The following is a 5,896-nucleotide window of genomic DNA, read 5'->3' as shown; positions in this document are numbered from 1 at the left end:
TCAGATCATCTAAGGCTTTTGTACTCACATCGTGATCCATGAACCAGAAGCATCGTCATCACCTGGGAGCTCGTGAGAAACGCAGCCACTGCAACCGCATCCCAGACCTACTGGATTCAAACCAACGCTTCGGCAGCATCCCAGGGGGGTTGTGGATACGTTAAAACCAGAGAAGCACTCAGAGTGGTTCTCAACCCTGACTGCATAGTAGCATCACTGGGGAACAGGGGAATCAGAATCACTGGGATGGTGTGTGGCCATCAGTCATTTTTACAAGGTGCCCAGGGTTAAGAATCCATGAATAGACAAATGCTTTCCCATAACAGAGAAGTCAACCAGGGTCAAATCTAGGCAGAGGCAGAACAGGCCATAGAAAACAGGCACCCTTCTTCCTGCTGTGACAGTGTGAAAGCTCAGCCACTGTTCCAGGCCCCATGGGAATGACAATGGATGAGACACCCTCCCGACCCTATGTTGCTCCTGGCCTGGGAAAGCAAAACACCTGAGTATAGAGCCAACAACAAGGCAGTATGGGAAGGGGTGGGGTCCGGGTACAAGCTTGGGGAACACAGAAGAAGGGGTGAAGGACCTGCCTGGGGAGGCCTGGAAGGGAAGGATGGGGTGGGCAGCTTCTGAGCCTTATCTCGAGGGCCTGGGAATTTGGCAAATGCAAGAGAGGGAGAACATTCCAGAAAGAAGGAAAAGCATCGCAAAAGCATGGATTCACAATTGGGCTCTTTGGTGAGTACAGGGACTGGTGAGAAGCTCAGAGAGGTTGAAGCCCAGAGTGTTTGGAGCACAGAGGCTAGTGAAGGATGAAGGGAGGCAGGACTTTATCCTGAGGACACCACCCAAGCTCTGGTAAGAAAGAGCAGAGACAGAACCACACTTGACACTTCAGATCACTGGCAGCAGAGGGGAGAGTGGATAGGAGGGGACAACCCAGGGGATGGGGACACATGAGATATGACGAGGGTGTGACCCGGAACGGTGGCAGAGGAATGGAGAGGAGAAGCCAAGTGCAGGCCACATTTCAGAGGAGAAATTGATGAGTGATGCATGGGGTGGGGACAGCCAGGCTCCATGGTCCAGAGCAAGGATGTCAGTTTGAATCCCAGTTGCTTACCCCTTTCTGTGCCTCAGGTTCCTTAGCCATCAAATGGGACTGTAAGTAGTACATCCACATAGAGTTATGTTTCTTTTTTTTTTTTAATTTTTTTTTCAACGTTTATTTATTTTTGGGACAGAGAGAGACAGAACATGAACGGGGGAGGGGCAGAGAGAGAGGGAGACACAGAATCGGAAACAGGCTCCAGGCTCCGAGCCATCAGCCGAGAGCCCGACGCGGGGCTCGAACTCACGGACCGCAAGATCGTGACCTGGCTGAAGTCGGACACTTAACCGACTGCGCCACCCAGGCGCCCCTAGAGTTATGTTTCAAAGATCAAATGCATTAATACAGGTGGAGCTTTTACAATGCTGCCCGGTAGATTGTAAGTGCTCTATAAGTGTTGGCTTGTGGCAGAGAGGACCACTTGAACACCAAACAATCATGCTCCTCCTTCTTCGTGTGCAGGGAAGTGCCTGGCTAGTTGGGGACTATGTTTCTCAGCCACCTTGACCTTGAGATGGGGCCCCAATGGCTGTGTTCTGGCCAATAGAACATGGGGGAATGTGATGAACACCACATCCTGACCTGGCCAAAAAATCCTCCTCTCTCTCTCTCTCTCTCTCTCTCTCTCTCTTCCTGCCAGTGTGGATGTCAAAACTGAGAGTGACCTTGGGGGATCTAAATGATAAAAGATCATCGTTCTCTCCCCTCCTTGATTTTAGCTCAGATCTGTTCACTTGTCATTGATTTGGCATCAGGGAAGAACAGCTGTTCCCCAGAAGTTAATTTAATTATCCAATAAAGAAAGTAAAACATGTCAGAAGAACTAGGCTCGAGTTTTCATCTCTGATTTTAATTGCATGACCTTGAGTGAGCCACTTGATCTTTCTGAGCATTATCCAAAAAAATGGGGATGAACTCCCTTACGCAGCTGTCAAGAAAGTTAGATCAAAGCATAGGTATAAAAGTTCTTTGTAAATTCTCTGGTGTCTGCTTTACTCCTGAGTTCCTAGGACTCTTACACTCCTTTGAAACTCAGCCCAAGGGTAATCCTAGAGCCCAACCCTTCCATGTCCCCAAGACACCGTTTGCTTTCCTCCCTCAGAGCGCTGAGCGAGTCTACGTTCTTCTTCTTCTTCTTCTCTGCTGCTAAGTTTAAGCATCTTACAGGGGCATCTGCATCTTCAACCTCGACCCAGCACAGTGCTTGGCACCTCGTGGGCATTCAGGAAATTCTGCTAAATGAATAACTCATAAAGCCAGTAATTTTGGGTAGTGATGGGAACTATATCACCTCCCACTGAAAAATCCATTTCTCTGCATTTTCAAGTCATACTTAGAGCCTGAACTATTCCGTTTGTTTCAATTACATTAGCTAATTAGTTCAGTGCTTAAGCTTTTTCTTGGACGTTTTCCACCAAAGATATAGTTGGTTTCCAGAAATAATTTAGGTGCACACTGTGTATCCCATTTGGAAGACAGTGAGAACCTCCTCCTAGTTCTGAGCAGGCTGGGACTGGGAAGAAAGAGAAGGCTTCCACCCCGAGGGGCTTCTTAACAAGACCAGTGTTGAAAAGGAAGGACACCTCCTGTGCCAGGTTGTCGCATCCAAAGATGGCTGCAATAGCATGGCCCACCTCACGTATGTTTTGGCAATGTGACCTTGACATCCCTCCCGTGAGAGGAGGCACCCAGGCCTGCTCACCCTCAACTCTGGGTGGATTTGTTTCTTTGACTAATAGAGATGGCTGGTTATACTGCAATGGAAACTGAAACACACACACACACACACACACCCCAGCACTGCAGAACCAAGATTCTTACTTCCCATGGCCATCTAGTCCCTCGTGTACTCCAAAACCCACAAATGCTGAAATTCAAGAATACTTCTGAATCTACCTCTCACTAGCTTCCATTATCTGATTTGTGTGACCTCTGATGTTATCTTCCCGCTCCTTTTATAATCTACACATACACACATTCGCTCAAAAGAACATTCTCTCTTTGAAGAAGATATACAAATAGCCAGTAAACACATGAAAAGATGCTCAGCATTGCTAGTCATCAGGGAAATGCAAATCAAAACTACAATGAGGGACACCTGGGTGGCTCAGTCAGTGAAGCATCTGACTTTGGCTCAGGTCACGATCTCACGGTCCATGGGTTCAAGCCGCGCGTCGGGCTCTGTGTCGACAGCTCAAAGCCTGGAGCCTGCTTCGGATTCTGTGTCTCCCTCTCACTCTGCCCCTCCCCTGCCTGCACTCTGTGTCTCTCTCTCTCTCTCAAAAATAAACATTAATTTTTTTTTATTTATTAAAAAAAAAAAAAACTACAATGAGATACCACCCTACACCCATTCGAATGGCTACTATCCCCAAACGGGAAACAACAAGTTTTGGTGAGGACGTGGGGTCATCGGAACACTTGTGCACTGTTTTGGGGAATGTCAGATGGTGCGGTCACTGTGGAAAACAGTATGGAGATTCCTCAAAAAATTGAAAATAGATATACCCAATGATCCAGTAATCCCACTTCTGGGTATATACCAAAAAGAACTGAAAGCAGGGACTCAAATATGTACGCCCAGGTTCACAGCAGCGAAAACATGGAAGAAACCCAAGTGTCCGTTGATGGATGAAGAAATAAACAAAATGTGGCATATATATACAAATGAATATTATTCAGCCTTACAAAGGAAGGAAATGCTGACATGTGCTGCAGTGTGGATGAAACTTGAGGACATTATGCTAAGTGAAATAAGCCAGTCACAAAAAGACAAATACTCTATGGCCCCACTTACCTGAAGTACTTGGAGTAGAAAAAAATCACAGGAACTGAAAGTGAAATGGCGGTTGCCGGGGGCTGGAGGGGGGTACGTGAGGGGTTAGTGTTTCACAGGGACAGTGTCAGTTTTACAAGATGAAAGGGTTCTGGAGATGGACAGTGGTGATGATCGCATAACAGTATAAATGTACTCAATCCTGTTGAACTATACACTTTAAAATGGTTAAAATGATTTTACATGCATGTATTTTAACACAAAAAAATTGGAAAAAGAAGAAAGAAAAAAACATTCCCATCAAGTCAGATTGAATTAGAGTTCTCAGTGTTCATAACTCACCATGCTTCACTCACCCACTAAACCTCTACTCAAGCTGTGCCCATGATCCGAAGGCCTTCTTGTCTTTTTAGCTATTCTCAAACTTTGTTGTATCAGCTAAGAATAAGCAGGGCTGGTATTCAGCTAGTTTTCAGCTGATATGTATTGATATAGCTGGACTGGTGGCTAAAATATTAAAATACTTCCATACTACATGATAAATATCTTCTGCTCCAATCTCCCTGCTATCCTAGCCCTTCATCTGGTACCCTAGCACTATGACCAGAGTTTGTTCGGACCTGCCAGTGCCCATGCCATTCTGGTGTTTAATATTTTGAATATGACCCCTGGAATTAGGTTCAGCTTCAAATAACAGGAAAAAACGGGAGACGTGATATAGAAGTTCGTTTCTGTCACACAAAAAAGTAAAGAGACAGGCAGTTCAGGGACAGCATAGTGGCTCCATAGTATCATTTAAAAAAAAATAGGCTCCCATCATGCTCCATCATCCTCAGTGCATATTTTCTGTCTGCAAGGTCAACTCATACTTCAAAGTAGATGCTGGAGTTCCAGCCATCACATCAGCATTCCAGACCAACAGAAAAAAGAAAGAGGGATAAAGGGACTCTGCTCCCAGCTGAGTCAGATTCTTTTAAGCAGGCTTTCCAGAAGTCCTACTTAAAGCATGTGCTTTCACTTCTTTGGCCAGAACTTAGTCACATGACCAAACCTAACAGCAAGGAAGGCTGGAAAATGTAGTCTCGATTTTGTTATTAAGAAAAAGGGGAAGAATGAATATTGAGGGGCAGGTGGTACTTTCCGATTCTCTTATCCTTCAAGGTTTAGTGCAAGATTTCCCTGTGACAGCAGTCCCCTAGGATGTCTTACATCACACATCATTGGAACCACAGGGTCTGTATTCACTGTTAAACACTCAGGGCTTTATGTAATAATAATTATAGTAGTTCTAGTAGTTACCATTCACTGGGCCCTACAATGTGCCAGACACTAAGTACTTGGCCTGCTTTAAGTACTTGGCTTTATCTTATTTAATCCTCACAAAATCCCTACACGAGGGTATTAACTCTCATTACCCCCAGTTTGCAAGTAAGGAAACTGAGGCCCAAACGGAGATGAAATACTTGCTTGAGGTCACAAAGCTTGTAAGAGGTAGAGTCGGGATTTGATTGGTGAGCTTGTTAAGACAAGAAACCAGCACCCACCACAGTCGTCAGCAAAGAGAAGACATTAAAAACAAATAAGGGGGCACCTGGCTGGCTCAGTTGGTGGAGCATGTGACTGTTGATCTTGAGGTCGTGGGTTCGAGCCCCATGTGGGGTGTGGCGCCTACTTAAAAAGAATAAGTAAATAAATATTTTTGAAACAAAGAAAACCTTGTTGGTTGATCTAGTAACTAACTCATCATCGAGACAGAAACAGCAACCAGAGAAGGGACTTAATGGAAAACCCCAGCCTTTTCCAGGTACAAGTCCCAAAAAAGGTAAGAGTTGACGCTGTGGCTCCAAAGGTCGAGAGATATGCAGAGACCACGGAACAAAGCAGGGCTGCCTCTGCACCCACTGCGGGGATCCTCCAGACAATGTCCCACAAGGCTAGTGTATCTCCAGAAACTCCAGGAATGACCCAAGTTGCCTTCATAAGCCAAGAATTTCCATTTGATGCCC

General features: G+C 45.5%; 1 non-coding gene across 1 annotated transcript; it reads left to right on the top strand.

Moving 5' to 3' along the window:
• The first annotated feature begins 5,479 nt into the window (after positions 1-5,479).
• TRNAN-GUU (transfer RNA asparagine (anticodon GUU)) lies at positions 5,480-5,552 on the top strand. Its single transcript has one exon. It is a non-coding gene; the product is annotated as a tRNA-Asn (tRNA).
• The last annotated feature ends 344 nt before the right edge of the window (positions 5,553-5,896 follow it).

Source organism: Herpailurus yagouaroundi, unplaced genomic scaffold, assembly GCF_014898765.1.
Source record: "Herpailurus yagouaroundi ecotype Mexico unplaced genomic scaffold, PumYag 141, whole genome shotgun sequence".
NCBI lineage: Eukaryota > Metazoa > Chordata > Mammalia > Carnivora > Felidae > Herpailurus > Herpailurus yagouaroundi.
The sequence above is the reverse complement of the archived record's forward strand: the minus strand, read 5'-3'. Positions and strand labels throughout refer to the sequence as shown.